Raw genomic sequence first — 16,477 nt, 5'->3', positions numbered from 1 at the left:
TTTTTTCTCTTTTTTCATGTAGATTGGCGTTGACTCCACTATTCCTAAATTATTAAAAATAATAAATATGTTTTATCTATAGTTAAAAGTAAAATGGTGACTTAAAATTTGAGATAAGAAATGGTGGGAAAAGAATAAAAGAACACTTTGTATTATAAATTTTAAAAAATTCAAAATTTTAAAGATGAAAGTTACTCAAAAATCAAATTAATCTAAAAATTGGAGTTACAGAAAAAAACTATTGGGTTTAGAACAATAATAGCGTACTTTGTATTTTAAATTAAAAGAAACTAATCTCAAATTTCAAAAATTGAAACTTAGCAAAAAAAAAAAACTCAAATAATATAATAGAACATTTTGCTATTTTCTCTTGCCCCCTTCTTTATTTTTTTTCCTTTTTTATTTTCATAATTATTAAGAAAACCTGTAGATAGGTCATTAATGGTAAAAAATTTTACCATTCTCAATAACGAGAAAGTAGTGTTGCAAACCTAGATTTTGTTTCTTGAAGACTCGAGCAACAACAATTGATTTAATAGTGGAATCTTAATCTAGAGGTGATCATGGGCCAGGCCGGGTTCGGGTCGAGCCCAGACAAAATTTTAGGCCCGTATATTAGGCTCGGGCCCGGCCCGGCCCGAAATATGGGCCTAAAAATTTGTCCAAGCCCGACCCGAAATAAAATGACTAAGCCCAAGCCCAGCCCGGCCCGACCTATATTATTATTTTTTTTTGGTTGTTTCATTAAATAAAAATTTTAAAAATATAATAAATCAAATATATTTAAAAACATAAAACAAATATTAAAACAAACAAAATGATACTAAAATAATTATTAAAACAATACACAAATTGACAATATAATAAAAAATGGTTATATTAAAATTTTAAAATAATTAAAAATAAAATAAAAAATATATTAATAGATAATTCGGGCCTAGCCAAGCTCGAGCCCGGGCCAAAAAACTCTTATTAAAGGCCCCGTTCGTTTTCTAAACGGGCCTTATTTTTTTACCCAAGCCCATTTTTCGAGCCTATAATTTTACCCAAACCCTCCCATTTTTCGGGCAGGCCTTCGGGCCGGGCTGCCCAGCCCATGATTAGCTCTATCTGAATCTTGCATTAACATGGATTTTATTAGGGCTTTTATGGGTTTGAGAAAAAATAAAATAAAATTAGCAAAGCAATTTATGGGTAAAACAACATGAAGCTGTTGAAGTGATTGAAGGTGTTGATCATTCGTAAAAAAACAAATGGGATTTAGTTTGAAATTTTAAGATATTTTTATATAATAAAATTTACAAGAAATGTTAGTTTAAAATTTTAAACTTTTAATTTCAAGAATTTTTAGATTTATACATATTTAAATTTTTTATATATATTTTAAAAAATTTATTTTTAATTATTTTATACATTTTCTAATAGTTTTTAGTTTAGGTTTTATTTTTTAGAATTATTTTTAAGAAAATTTTAAAATATGAAAATGATTTTAAAATATCAAAATTTTAAAAGTCCAAAAAATAAAAATTTTAAAAATAGCATGAAGTATCGTGAATTATCATTTGGGCTCCGATATTTAAAAATTAACATTTTAGTTACTATTTTTGTTTAAAAAACAACAATTCAACTCTTTTAAAAAAAAATTTATGATGAAATTAGACTCTTTTCAAAAAATTGGGATCAAATTTAACTTAAATAAAGAATATGGGCCAAATTTAGAAAAAAATGAAAATTTAAGACTTAAATTTCTCATTATGCCAAATTTAAATAAATGAAAAATACTGGTTGAAGAAAAATACAAAATGGGGAGCAGAAAAATGAAAAAAAAAAATCCCATAAACTGAAAAGAATTTAAAAGGTTGATGGGTGATGGCCCAAAAAAGTGAAAAGAAGGTAAAAACGCAGCCCAGAAAACGTGAAACGCAAAAACCCAAAATATAGGAACGTAAATACGCTAGAGGGAGGGGTCGAACCTCCGACCTTATGGTTAACAGCCATACGCTCTAACCGACTGAGCTACTCCAGCTTGTTGTTTAGCCACTAAGAATTTAGTTTAATATAATATATTTCAAGGCTATGTAATTTTGCTGATTATTCAAAAATTAAAGTAATACTAATAAATAGAACATACATATATTTTTTTATAATTTATATATCAGAATAATATTTTACTAATTAATATTTTTCCCTCATCAATTTTTATTTTTCCTTTATTTAATTCATAAATAGATCATAATGTTTTTTAATAAAATAAAAGTACCATAATAATTAATAAATAATATATAATTACTATAAAATATTATTTTATATTATATTTGATTATAATAAATTTATAAATAATTCAAATTCAACAGAACCAAAGATGACAAGTGTGGAAATATTCATTTAATATTTAAGACTAAACTCTAAAGTAATATAAATTTTTAAATTTTTTCTTGTTATTGAAAACATAAAATTATCTCCTCTTAATGAAATAAAAATCATTCAATGGAATCAAAATTTATTTAACATAATAAAATTTCTTATTTATAAATATAAAATAATTCTTATAAATAACTTAAAATAATATAATCAACCATATATTGATTGATTCAAAAGTTTGTTTAGATATTCATATTTCTAGTTTTATACTATTAATTAATTAATTAATTAATTAAATCTGGTTTTATGAACTCAATTATTCAGTTAAAAAATTATATTTATAATTTAAAATTTTATATATATGAGTAATTAATCTTGTTTTTACTTATTATTTTATAAAAATTATCTATTTCTTATATAAAATTTGAGATTTTTTTAACAATCACATTATAGGTATGCTTGAAATTACCCATAGCCTCTCCCAACCTGTAAATAGAAGAATAATACAACACACTCAAACTTACGTCTTCTTGCATTGATAACAATACTGATGTCAAAATTTGAATTTTTTTATCGAACTTTTCAAATCGAATCGGGTTTTGCTCGCTGTGATTGCACTTTTAATGTCTCTTATATATAGAGTTTATTTTAATCTTCTTTAGCCTTATTAAATGGAAAATTTATAATTTTGGCCCCTTTAGAAGTTAAAATTTTAATTTAAGTAATTTTAATACAATTTTTTTTAGTTTTACTTCACATAGTTGTTGCCTTTCCCCCTAAAGTTGATGTTAGGCTGATGGAAGGGTTCATTTAGAATGTTTTGAAATTTAGAGACCAATTTAAAATTAAAGTCATAATCTAAAGGACTTTTAGTGGAATTAACCCCAAGCAACCTTTAAAAACTTCAACTTCTACTATAAAAAAGCTGCATGGTAGCAATATTCCACCATGAAAACTGACCTAAAACCAGCAAAATTAAGCCATGAAATTGAAAACCCAGTTTTCTTTTGCTTTATGCCTCTCATTTTTCCTAGTTCTCATCCCATATAACACTCAAGCTCAGCCATTTGCATGCGACAAAAATGATATTCCTAATACGAGCAAGTTTCACGGCGTGTCGGACCTCAATCCAGGCACTCGTTATCTACAAGTCGAATATAATTGGCATGCCATAGGATTGGAAGTGTTTAGGGATATTCTGACTTTATGTCGATAAGGCACTATAAGTGTAACGCCCCAACTTTCGGGAATTCTGTGAATGTTGGCATAGGTTTAATTATGTTAGTGGGCCTCTAGAAGGCCCAAGCTTAAGATAGAACCCGGCAATTTTAGTTAATTTTTGTTCCATAAGAAAAAAAAAAGGGTGAAATTATGAAATAGAACCTATGTGAAAATGTTTGAAAATGCTATAGGCTAAATTGAAGTGGCCAAATAAATAGGAGTGCAAAATAGGAGGATTTGCATGACAAACCTCCCATTTTACATGAAGTGGCCAGCCATCATGTTGTTGTAGACAATATGAGCACTTGATATCCATAATTCATGGTACAAATTGATAATGGGCTAGGTAAATGTTCCATGATAATGGATTAGGTAAATATTCCATGATAATGGGTTAGGTAAATGTTCCATGACAATGGTTTAGGTAAATGTTCCATGATGGGCATTTCATGTCTTTTGTATTAAAGAATTAAATGGATGAAATATGAAATTTTATTAAAAGAAAAAGGGGTGAAAAGAACAAAATTTTGTCCATCTTTGTTCATCATAGCCTAAAGTTAGAGAAGAGAAAGGAGAGGAGAAAGCTCTTAAATGTTCGGTCACTTGGGGAAGAAAATTGAAGGTAAGTTCATGGTAGTTTGCTTCTATCTTGATGTTCATGAGTTCTTCTTGATTCTACCTTAACTCTTGAAGCATATTTTGGTTTTTGGTTGTGTTGTGAGCATTTGGTCATGAATTAAAATGAAGGAAATGGTTGTTGTTTCATGTTCTTTTGATGAAAAATGGAAGATAGGTGAAGTTGAGCCAAACAAATGAACATGCATGTGCCTTAGATGCTAAAGGGAAAAATCGGCTAACATGTTGTGCTTTAAAATGATGAAATGGAGATTATACTTAAGTAAAATCATAGATATGTGATGATTGATTGGTGATATACATGTTTAAATAACATGCATGCAAGTTAGGTGTGAAAGAGTGAATTTGGCAATAAATCTGCTTGGGACAGCAGCAGTAATGTGACTTTGGAAAATCACCATAAATTGTGAGAGTTGAGTTAGAAGGTGAATAAATTATGTAATTAAAGCTTAATGAGTCTAGTTTCAAATGGAATAAACGAGAACATATTTTGAATTCTGTACAATGAGAAATTTGATTCGTAATGAAGAGTGGTCAGATTAGTCAAACAGTGAAACATGGGAAACTTTAAGAAAAATCTGGTATTGATTGGCCATACCAAAAATTCTGAAAATTTTATGGATAGAAGATATATGAGTCTATTTTCAAGGAAAATTAACGGCACTTGATTTGGAGTTTCATAGCTCCAGTTATAAATAATTTAGTGACTGTTGCTCAGGAAGACAACTTGTAGTGAAATTATGATTATGTGGTAAACATTGACAAAAATTTGTTAATGAGTTGCTTATTGTTTTCTTATAAGCTTACTATGATCTGTAGGTGTGGTTGGCTAAATATTGTAAGGGGTTAATACGTAGTTCGTATTTGAATAGTTAGATTAACGTGTTAGTAATCAAATTGTAGGCAGTTCGTGTGTGGATCTCGTCAGCATATCGTCGCAAACAGGTGTGTAACTAACACCCTCTTTCTTAGTCTGGATCAGCAAAAGTCGAAAAGCCGAAATGCCGAAAACCGGTATTTTGTAGATTTGATGTCTGCGAATACTGTGAGGTAAATCGATTAATGTTTTTGGTAAGCTGCAAAATTTGGACTGCAAAGTGCATGATTTCTGTGCCCTCGATATTTTTGGGCTTAATAGGCCAAAATTGGAATGATGGGCCAACGGGCCCAATTCGGTAAGAACCCTTGGTACGTGATTCTGTTAGTACGTGAAAAGTAGGAATATGCATGAAAAACCCTAAAATAGATAAATTACTGAAATACCTTTAAAAGTGGAAAATTTATAGTTTTACCCCTAGTAGATAAATTACCGAAATACCCCTAGGGTTAAATTGACCTAAATGCATGTTTGACTGTTGTTATTTACTGCATGCCATGTTGTTATTATCTGATGCATGGGATTGAGATATTGACGGAGGAAGTACTGAAAGTGGCTTGTCTACGTACTGGAGGCTTTGCCTTAATTTATCGATAACTGAGCAAAAAGGCAAGCTCGTGGAGTGTTAATGGGTGGGTTGAGCTATTCCCCACATGGAGTGTAGGGCTGGTACGGGTGGAGTGTAATGGTTGGTGGGTTGAGTAGTCTCCCCAAATGGGCTTGCATATGTTATTGATGTTGCATGTATTTTGAAATGGGCCTATGGGCCATACTGTTATCTGAATAAGGGGCTAAGGCCCAGTTTATTGTAATCTGAAAAGGGCTCTAGTCTAGTACCACTGTTACCTGAATGGGCTTAGGCCCAATAGGCTTGAGCTGACTTGGGCTTTGAATGGGTTTTTCTTACACACTGAGTTTCCCCAAACTCACCCCTTTTATTTTCATCCACGCAGGAAATCCCCAACCATAGTGGGCTTGGAGCTGTGAGGGAATTCGGAGTGGCCACCCGTTCTGAAAGTTTGATTTTCTTCTGGTGAGCTGGACATACTTTTATTTACGTTTGAAGTTTTGAGTTTTTAAATGTAATAAGGCCGCTTAATTATTTTTGATGGTTTTAATATGTATTACTAAGATAGGTATTACTTATTTTAACTGTTGAAATTGGATAGCTTTAGGGCGCGTTTTCAAAAACAACAATTGATTTCAAAATAACACGACAATAAGCAAAGCTTCCGCAATGAAAATATTTTCCAAAATTAATCACTTTTCCTAAAAATGACTTAATCAAATCGGTTTCCTAGAAATATCCATGACGTTAAGGTGTGGCAATGGTGGTATGCATGTCAGGATTGGATCCGAAGGAGCTTGGTACTTAAGCGGTCCGATGGACTCACCACCTCTTTTTCGGTTTCCTACCGGTGCACGACTTCCATTCACTTTAACCTATAATGAAATTATCTTTTAAAACACTAAGTAAGTTTTTCTGGATCAACAATATAAAATGTTTTGAACGCTTCGATGTGGCATGTCGGATCCGGTCATAACGTCTGGGCCGGGTTTGGGGTGTTACAATAAGTGTCAACTACTGTTACTGTTCCAAATTTGTTCCGATGAGGTACTCTATGTACCGCTACTGCTACAGTTACTGTTAATGTTACTTTTACGGTGTATTTCAGCTTCGACTGATGAAACATTATATACTATCCCGGTGTGTGGGTTGGATCCGTGTATCCGTCCAGGTCCGAATTATGTTAATAGGGGTAAATTATCGCATCAAGACCTAATGATACTTGATGAATTGAATATCTTACTGGTTTCGATTCTAATGATAAATGTTATTATAAAATGAAGACAATTAATTGAATGTTCATGATGTGTTTATTTATTGGATTCTATAGTTTAAGTATAAATGCATAAATTAAGTATTGGTTTATAGAAATACCACTGAGTGTATACTCAGCTTACGGTTTGTTTCCGTGCGCAAGTTAGGTACAAAATAAATAACGTCTCAGCATCCAAGCTAACTCCCGAACTCAAATACTTGGTGATGTATCTTATCTTGAGGAATGGCATGTACCTAGGTTGTCTTAATGTTATTTTGAGTATGAATATTACTAGTATAAGGATGATAAAGGTTAATTTATATTAGCAAAATTTATGTTTATAAAATAGTCACTTATATAATTTTATTTTGAATTGATTTGGATGGTATTTAACTATAATGTTTGGAAATTCTAAGTTAAATAGTTATTGAAAATACGTGAGTTAAATCGTTATACTAGTGGTTTTAGTGTGTATTAGATATGATTAATCATGTTTTGGACTGGTTGAAAGATTGTATTTTAAATTGCTTGCTATTCAAGGTTTGCAGGGTTGGTAAATTTGAACTATAAGGTTCATTTTGAGTCCACATAGCATGTCATACGGGCATGTGATCAGACCGTGTGAGATACATGGCTTGCACACGGGCATGTTGATAGGTCATGCGTCCCTTGCACCTAAACTTTGTAAAATATAATACTACACGGGCTGAGCACACAGGCGTGTGACCTGGCCGTGTGAGGCTAGTTTATTCATGAGTAATAAGTCATTGTTGTACACGGGTAAAGGACACAGTCATGTCCAAGTCGTGTGAGTCACACGGGGTGACAACACGGGCTTGTGGTATTATTCATTAAAGGAAATTTTAAGTATTATACGAAAAATTTTATAAGCTTCCGATTGAGTCCCGGTTTGGTTCTAACATACATTTTAAGCCTCGAGGGTCCATTAAAGGGACAATAAGATATATTTTATGAATTGAATTTTATTTCTTTCTCTATTAATTGTAATCGAACTATAGTAACCGATAATACTCTGTAATCCTATTCCGACTACGGGATAGGGTTAGGGGGTGTTACAAAACCTACCTGAAAAAATGATAAATTCACATAACATCTCTTATATAAAAACCATGAATAGCACATGATCACCTACCAAGAAAATGGGGGGATATTTGCCTTTGGTACGACCGTATCAAGTGGTATCCTCCCCTGAAGATTACCTATATGCTTTTAGGTTAGGAGTGTGACTAGTATAGGCAGCTTTTCAAGGCACTCATGCTCTTCGTAGAGTCAAGAGACAAAACCATAATTTGTTCTGGGGGCAATAGAAACTCATTGAGAAAATTCGTCTCCTTTAAATAGTCGACACTTTGAAGACTTCTTCAAAAGAAGTCGACCTCTCTTTAACAAAAAAATAAATTTAAAACAAACACAATTTCTTTTCCAAAACTGAGCCTAAGTGTTAATGGTAACATATTTCTCAATGTTTTTTGGCAGATACATTGTTTCAGACTGTGACTCAATTGAGGTTCATTATAATGCCATCCATTACACTGCAAAACCTGAAGATGCAGTGGCCCTTGCTTTGAAAGCAGGTTCAAACATAAAATGTGGGGATTATTTGGGGAAATACACGATGAATGTAGTCAATTTGAAGTAGAAGAATCTGTTGTTGATCAAGCTTTAATATATAACTATATAGTTCTAATGAGGCTCGGCTTCTTCGATGGAAACCCGAAACAGCTTCGGTTCGGTAACCTCAGTCCATCCGATGTATGCACAGATGATCACCAAGAGTTGGCCCTCGATGCTGCCAAGCAGGGAATAGTTTTACTCGACAACGACAGAATCCTTCCTCTATCTCGAACCATCATAAAGAGTTTAGCCGTTATCGGACTGAACACTAATGCCACGAAGGTTATGATAAGTAACTACGCCGGTGTACCTTGCCAGTATACTAGCCCTTTACAAGAGCTGCAAAAGTATGTCTCAATGGTTATACATGAGGCAGGGTGTAGGGATGTGAAATGCAATAATGATACATTTATCGATCTCATGGTTCAGACAGCGGTGAACGCCGATGCTGTGGTACTTGTTGTGGGGCTAGATCAATCGATCGAGGCCGAAGGGCTCAATAGAGTAAACTTGACATTGCTAGGATATCAAGAGAAGTTAATGATTGATGTTGCTAATGCAGCATGGAAAAGTAGTCCTTGTAGTTTTGGCTGCTGGTCCTATTGATATAACATTTGCAAGGAACATGCAAAAATCGGAGCCATTTTATGGGTCGGGTATCAAGGTCAAGTAGAAGGAGATGCCATTGCTCAGATCATATTTGGATATCATAATCTAGGTTGGCTTTTCTATTCCTTTTTTAATTACATTTTACCTCAAATACATCAATACATCAGTACATTAATGAATTTTCCTTGGTGTATGATCAACTGGGAGGTTACCATTCACATGGTACCTCCAAGAGTACGCTGATAAAGTCCCGATGACCGACATGAACATGTGAGCCAAAGCCACCACAAACTTCCCTAGACTAACCTACCGATTCTACAATGGCAAAACCCTTTACGAATTCAGACACGGGCTAAGTTACTCATCATTCTCAAAATTCATAATATCAGCTCCTTCCACAATACTAATCAACTCAGCACCAAACAACATCCTCCTCGAACCATACCCCAACAACGGCGAAGCAATCGACGCATCAAAGGTTGCAAACTGCGACGACCTACAATTCAACCTCATGATCGAAGTTAAAAACAATGGACCAATGGACGGAGCTCATATAGTTCTCCTCTTTTGGAAGCCATCGAGCATGAAAGTGGTCACCGCACCAAACATGCAGTTGATCGAGTTCGAAAGGGTTGGAGTTAAGAAAGGGAAGACCAAGTGACAACGAGCTTAAATGTGTGCAAAGACCTGAGCTTAGTGGATGTTGAAGAGAAGAGGAAACTAGTTATAGGACAACATACCATTTTTGTAGGCACAACCAGTGAGCACCAAGTGAGGTACCATTTTGTTGTGAGGCAAGCAGGGGATGAAAGTGGGGAACCTTTGGTTTCTATTACTTGATGGCAGGCAAAGCTTATAATAGCTTGCATTTTAGTACTGTATTAGAATAAATTATGGTGCTTTGGGAAGTATGAGAATACTAAGAGCAGTAACTGAGCTAATATCATCAGGGATATTGATATTAGCTTTGTTTTTAATAGATATAAGAGTTGGTGTACTCTTGTTATGTTTATCATAATTAAAATATTTTATATTTATATACACAGGTGAAGCCAGAACAACTTTTTAGGGGGCCAGATGAAATTTTAATTTTTTTTATAGTTTATATATTTATAACTTTTAAAGGATTAAATCGCATTTTTATAATTTTAGGGGGTCAAAGTGTAATTTTACCTTTACTAATTTAAAATTTTAAAAAAATCTCAAGAGCCTAAATAACAATTTTACATTTTAGGAGGATCGGCCCCTGCAGCCCTAGATTCTCCACTGTTTATATATGTATAGCATACTATATAAAAATATAAGATGCCTTTAAATAATTACATATTTTATTTTAAAATTAAATAGATTAAACTACAATTTCAAAAAAAAATCAAAATAAATGAGGGTAAAATTAGAATATTTAAGATTTTTAAATGCGAGTTCAACTTAATATTGATGTTAATTTTATATATTTTTCCTTAACCCGTAATATGAGTGTTCATAATTTAATATATATATATATATATATACACTATTATTTAAGTCTTTGATTTAGTTTATGTTACGGACATCAACTCAATTAAGAAATGACCAAAAATATTTTATCATTTCAATTAAAACTTTATTAATTTTAATATAAGATTTTAATAAATACATTATTTACATTATTTTTCACACCACTCTATCATAAATTATAATCTAGTTGCATTTTTATTCTTTTGGTAAACTACATCACTCAATTTTCAAATCATTTTAAGCACTCACATTATATAGGTCAATTATTTTGGTCACTCCTATTAAAATTATAAATGGAAATCTAATGTAAAATTATTTCTAAAATTTTGATTTCTCGATAATTTAAGTAAAATAAAAATTATTATTCTAGTCCTCTATCTTTTAATATAAATGAGGTTTATCTCTTTCCTTCAATAAAATTTATTATAAGTAATTACGGTCTTTGATTATTAATTAAAGTCAAATTAATAACAAAACAATTCAACTAAATTAGATTAAATACAATTTTAAGCATACTGTCCCTAAACTTTATTCAAAATTACATTTTAATCACTCAACTAAAAGTCATACAATCTAACTTTGTCAAATTGTTACATTTTTGTTACTTGACTGTTAACTTCTATTAAAAAAATAACATTAGGCCTTAATTCAAAGGGTTAATGGTTAATGGTTAATTTGATCCTTAAGGCATAGTTAAAATATCTTTAAAATAAATAAAATTCATGTAAAAAAAACAACACAAAAAGGAAAAATCGAGGAATTTACAGCTAATTTTTTGACATCTAATTTTATTAAAAATCAGTGTTTGAACTTTTACAAAAAAGAAAAAAAACATTAAATACCCAATCACTTTAATGCCATTTATTTTTTCTGTCATTTACTTTGTTATTTTACAGTCTTTTCATTTTCATCGTTCTTTACCTTTTTTTTTTCTCTTTTTTCATGTAGATTAGCGTTGACTCCACTATTCCTAAATTATTAAAAACAATATATATATGTTTTATCTATAGCTAAAAGTAAAATGGTGACTTAAAAAATCAAAATTTTAAAGCTGAAAGTTACTCAAAATCAAATTAATCTAATAATTGGAGTTACAGAAAAGAAATTATTGGGTTTAGAACGATAGTAGCATACTTTGTATTTAAATTAAAAGAAAATAATCTCAAATTCCAAAAATTGAAACTTAGCAAAAAAAAAACTCAAATAATATAATAGAACATTTTGCTCATTTCTCTTTCCCTTCTTTATTATTTTTTCTCCTTTTTTATTTTTATAATTATTAGGAAAACTTATAGATGGGTCATTGATGGTAAAAGTTTTTACCATTCTCAATAACGAAAGTAGTGTTGCAAACCTAGATTTTGTTTCTTGAAGATTCGAGCAACAACAATTGAACTAATAGTGGAACTTGAATCTTGCATTAATATAGATTTTATTAGGGCTTTTATGGGTTTGAGAAAAAAACTAAATAAAATTAGCAAAGCAATTTATGAGTAAAACAACATGAAGTTGTTGATGTGATTGAAGGTGTTTATCATCCGTAAAAAACAAATGGGATTTAGTTTGAAATTTTTAAAATATTTTTATATAATAAAAATTTGCAAGAAATGTTAGTTAAAAATTTTATACTTTTAATTTCAAACTTTTTAGATTTATATATATTTAATTTTTTAAATTTTTTATTTTTAATTATTTTTATAGATTTTCTAATAGTATTTTATACTTTTAAATTTAAGTACATATTTAATTTTTTATATATTTTTAAAAAATGTATTTTTAATTATTTTATACATTTTCTAATAGTTTTAGTTTAAGATTTATTTTTTAGAATTATTTTTAAGAAAAATTTTAAAATATGAAAATGATTTTAAAATATTAAAATTTTAAAAGTCCAAAAAAGTATAAAAATTTTAAAAATAATAGCATGAAGAATACGTGAATTATACATATTTAATTTTTATATATTTTTTAAAAATTATTTTTCATTATTTTATAGATTTTCTAATAGTATTATACTTTTAAATTTAAGAATTTTTAGATTTATAAATATTTAATTTTTTATATTTTTAAAAAATTGTATTTTTAATTATTTTTATAGATTTTCTAATAGTTTTTAGTTTAAGATTTATTTTGTTAGAATTATTTTTAAGAAAAATTTTAAAATATCAAAATGATTTTAAAATATCAAAATTTTAAAAATCCAAAAAGGTATAAAAATTCAAAAAAAAGAATAGCATGAAGTATCGTGAATTATCATTTGGGCTACTATATTTAAAAAATAAAATTTTAGTTAGTATTTTTGTTTAAAAACAACAATTCAACTCTTTTTGGAAAAAAATTATGATGAAATTAGACTCTTTTCAAAAATTAGGGTCAAATTTAACTTAAATAAAGAATAAGGGCCAAATTTAGAAAAATTGAAAATTTAAGACTTAAATTTCTCATTATGCCAAATTTAAATAAATGAAAAATACTGGTTGAAGAAAAATACAAAATGGGGAGCAGAAAAATGAAAAAAAAAATCCCTTAAACTGAAAAGATTTTAAAAGATTGATGGCCCAAAAAAGTGAAAAGAAGGTAAAAACGCAGCCCAGGAAACGTGAAACGCAAAAACCCAAAAATTAGGGACCTAAAAACGCTAGAGGGAGGGGTCGAACCTCCGACCTTATGGTTAACAGCCATACGCTCTAACCGACTGAGCTACTCCAGCTTGTTATTGAACAACTGATTTTTATTTTAATATAATACAGTTCAAGGCTATGTAATTTTGCTGATTATTCAAAAATCAAAGTAATACTAATAAATAGAATATACATATATATATATATATATATATATATTTTTTTTAATTTATAGATCAGAATAATACTTTACTAGTTAATATATTATGTAAATTAATACTTTTCCCTCATCAATTTTTATTTTTCCTTTTTTAACTTCATAAATTGATCATAATGTTTTTTAATAAAATAAAAGTACCAAAATAATTAATAAATAATATATAATTACTATCAATATATTATTTTATATTATATTTGATTATAATAAATTTATAAATAATTAAAATTCAACAGAACCAAATATTACAAGTGTGGTAAATATTCATTCAATATTTAAGACTAAACTCTAAAGTAATATATATATATTTTAAATTTTTCTTGTTAATGAAAAATAACAGACAATTCAACATAAAATTATTCACTCTTAATGAAATAAAAAATCATTCAATGGGATCAAAATTAATTTAACATAATAAAATTAAAGGCCAATTTAAAATTAAAGTCATAATCTAAGGGACTTTTAGTGGAATTAACCCCAAGAAAAAAGACCAGACCAACCTTTAGAAACTTCAACTACTATAAAAGAGCTGCATGGTAGCAATATTCCACCATGAAAACTGACCTAAAACCATCAAAATTAAGCCATGAAATTAAAAACCCAGTTTTCTTTTGCTTTATGCCTCTCATTTTTCCTAGTTCTCGTCCCATATAACACTCAAGCTCAGCCATTTGCATGCGACAAAAATGATCCTAATACGAGCAAGTTCTCCTTTTGTGACATGACCTTATCTTACCAGGACCGAACCAAGGATCTTATTTCACGCCTCAGACTCCAAGAAAAGGTTCAATAGTTGGTGAACACAGCCTCCGACATAAAATTTTTTAAAATTTTTCTTGTTAATGAAAACATAAAATTAACCCCTCTTAATGAAATAAAAATCAATGGAATCAAAATTTATTTAACATAATAAAATTTCTTATTTATAAATATAAAATAATTCTTATAAATAACAATCAATAATATAATCAACCATATATTGATTGATTCAAAAGGTTGTTTAGATATTCATCTAGTTTTATACTATTAATTAAATAATTAATTAAATCTGGTGTTATCAACTCAATTATTCAGTTAATTATATTTATAATTTATATATATATATATATATATATGAGTAATTAATCCTGTTTTTACTTATTATTTTATAAAATTATCTATTTCTTATATAAAAATTTGAGATTTTTTTTAACAATCTCATTATAGGTATGCTTGAAACTCTCCACAACCCCCTACACGTAAATAGAAGAAAAATAAAATAAACTCGAACTTACATCTTTTTGAATTGATAATAATACTTATACTATTGATAATAATATTTATGCAAATTTAACAAATAAATCTTTAAATTGATGTTTGATTAACTGGTACATAAAATATTTTTTTTCAAAAGAATAGATAAGACGTAAATGAAAGTATTGGACTCCATTTTGACCGTGATGATGAAATTCTAAATTTATTATAAATTATGTCTTTGGACTTCATTCTGACCCTACTCTTCACCAATCAGAAAAAGAAAAGCCGTTTCCTTGCTCCGCCGGTTCCGGTGAGAACCCATTGAAATTAACCGCCAATTTCTCATAAACTAACCACGAATCGCATATAAGTTGCAGGTACGAAGCTTGACGACTTCCCACTTAAGCTGTATACTGTTAACTAATTCGTGCTCTTTATTTTCTCAACTGTAAGTAACAGTTTATGGCCTGATGTTTTACATACCCTGTTTGAGCTTAGGGTTAGGTTAAACTTTATAGTTCATATGTCATGATAGGAAAGGGAGATTCTTTTTCACCTAATTTGGTCACCTAATTTGGATAAAAAAAATTTCCAGATTAAAATGTCCCCATTTGTGCAGGCATTCGAAATAATTTTCTTATTTATTGATTCATGTTGGGTACTTATTTGTGAGGAATGTTGTCAGAAAACAGAGCTGGATTTCATCATGTTCTATATTAGTATAGAAGTTGACTTGAGATTGTACTGATAATCAATTATTTCAAGTTGTAAAATTTAGCTAAGGGAAAAAAATGGAAAACAAAAAATAAGTTTTATTTTAGGGGCATTCCGAGAATCGAACTCGAGACCTCTCGCACCCAAAGCGAGAATCATACCACTAGACCAAATGCCCAACTTTTGATGCTTGTTATGATTTGGTTCTTCTTATTCGCTATTTTTCCTTTTCAAGATCCTGCTAAAATTTGATGACTAGATGGTCACCTGTCAGCAAGTTGTTCTGAAGTTTGGATGCTCACTTGGTACTTGAGCCAATGGTTGAAGATGAGTTTATTGGTCAATTAGGCTGTTGTCAAAATGATCAGAGCTAGTGTTGTTTCCTAATGACATTTTATTTCTGGGACTTTGCATACCAAATGCCTGAATACGTTATTGATGTTTAGTCTTTAGCTGCTAAAGCCATTTGGTAATTATGCTAATAAACTCTGTGCTGATCCAAAACTGGACTTGGCTTTTCTCATTCACTAGTTTTCCTGCCTACTTCCTCTAGCCTAATTACAAAAAAAAAAAAAGAAGAAGAAGGGGCATTCCGAGAATCAAACTCAGGACCTCAGGACCTCTCGCACCCAAAGCGAGAATTATACCACTAGACCAAACGCCCAGTCCTTAATCCCCCCATTATTTGGTTTTAGCTATTAGCAATCTTCTTCAAGATCCTTCTAAATTTTGATGACTAGATGCTAACTTGTCAGCAAGTTGTCTGATGTTTGAATACGAACTTGGTACTTGAGCTAAGGGTTAAAGATGAGCTTATCGGACAATTAGGCTGTTATCAAATGATCAGCAAGTGTTGTGTCCTAATAACCTTTTAATTTTGGGACTTTGCATACTGACTTGATGGGAGCAGTGGAGGTGATATCTACTACAGTCTTTAGCTGCTAAAGTCATTTGGTAATTATGCTATGGATCCTGAAACAAATCCCACCTTAACCAAGTTTTGTACCTTTAAAGTGCTTCACCACTTTGT

General features: G+C 30.2%; 2 long non-coding RNA genes, 3 other non-coding genes and 1 pseudogene across 5 annotated transcripts in view; 3 read left to right on the top strand and 3 right to left on the bottom strand.

Annotated features, from left to right (window-relative positions):
* Positions 1 to 1,952: 1,952 nt before the first annotated feature.
* On the bottom strand, positions 1,953 to 2,026 carry TRNAN-GUU (transfer RNA asparagine (anticodon GUU)). The gene has a single exon. It is a non-coding gene; the product is annotated as a tRNA-Asn (tRNA).
* A 3,233-nt stretch (positions 2,027 to 5,259) lies between these two features.
* On the top strand, positions 5,260 to 6,339 carry LOC128291852 (uncharacterized). The gene is made up of 2 exons (XR_008281789.1): positions 5,260 to 5,393; positions 6,049 to 6,339. It is a non-coding gene; the product is annotated as an uncharacterized LOC128291852 (long non-coding RNA).
* A 1,739-nt stretch (positions 6,340 to 8,078) lies between these two features.
* LOC108458547 (probable beta-D-xylosidase 5) lies at positions 8,079 to 10,060 on the top strand (annotated as a pseudogene).
* A 3,235-nt stretch (positions 10,061 to 13,295) lies between these two features.
* On the bottom strand, positions 13,296 to 13,369 carry TRNAN-GUU (transfer RNA asparagine (anticodon GUU)). The gene has a single exon. It is a non-coding gene; the product is annotated as a tRNA-Asn (tRNA).
* A 1,566-nt stretch (positions 13,370 to 14,935) lies between these two features.
* The window catches only part of LOC128291893 (uncharacterized), a 2,061-nt gene continuing 519 nt past the window's right edge, over positions 14,936 to 16,477 (top strand). Inside the window, exon 1 of the long non-coding RNA XR_008281871.1 lies at positions 14,936 to 15,110. This is a non-coding gene — a long non-coding RNA (uncharacterized LOC128291893). The remainder of the gene's footprint in view (positions 15,111 to 16,477) is intronic.
* On the bottom strand, positions 15,554 to 15,625 carry TRNAP-UGG (transfer RNA proline (anticodon UGG)). Its single transcript has one exon. It is a non-coding gene; the product is annotated as a tRNA-Pro (tRNA).

Source organism: Gossypium arboreum, chromosome 4 (genome assembly GCF_025698485.1).
Source record: "Gossypium arboreum isolate Shixiya-1 chromosome 4, ASM2569848v2, whole genome shotgun sequence".
Lineage (NCBI taxonomy): Eukaryota > Viridiplantae > Streptophyta > Magnoliopsida > Malvales > Malvaceae > Gossypium > Gossypium arboreum.
The sequence above is the reverse complement of the archived record's forward strand: the minus strand, read 5'-3'. Positions and strand labels throughout refer to the sequence as shown.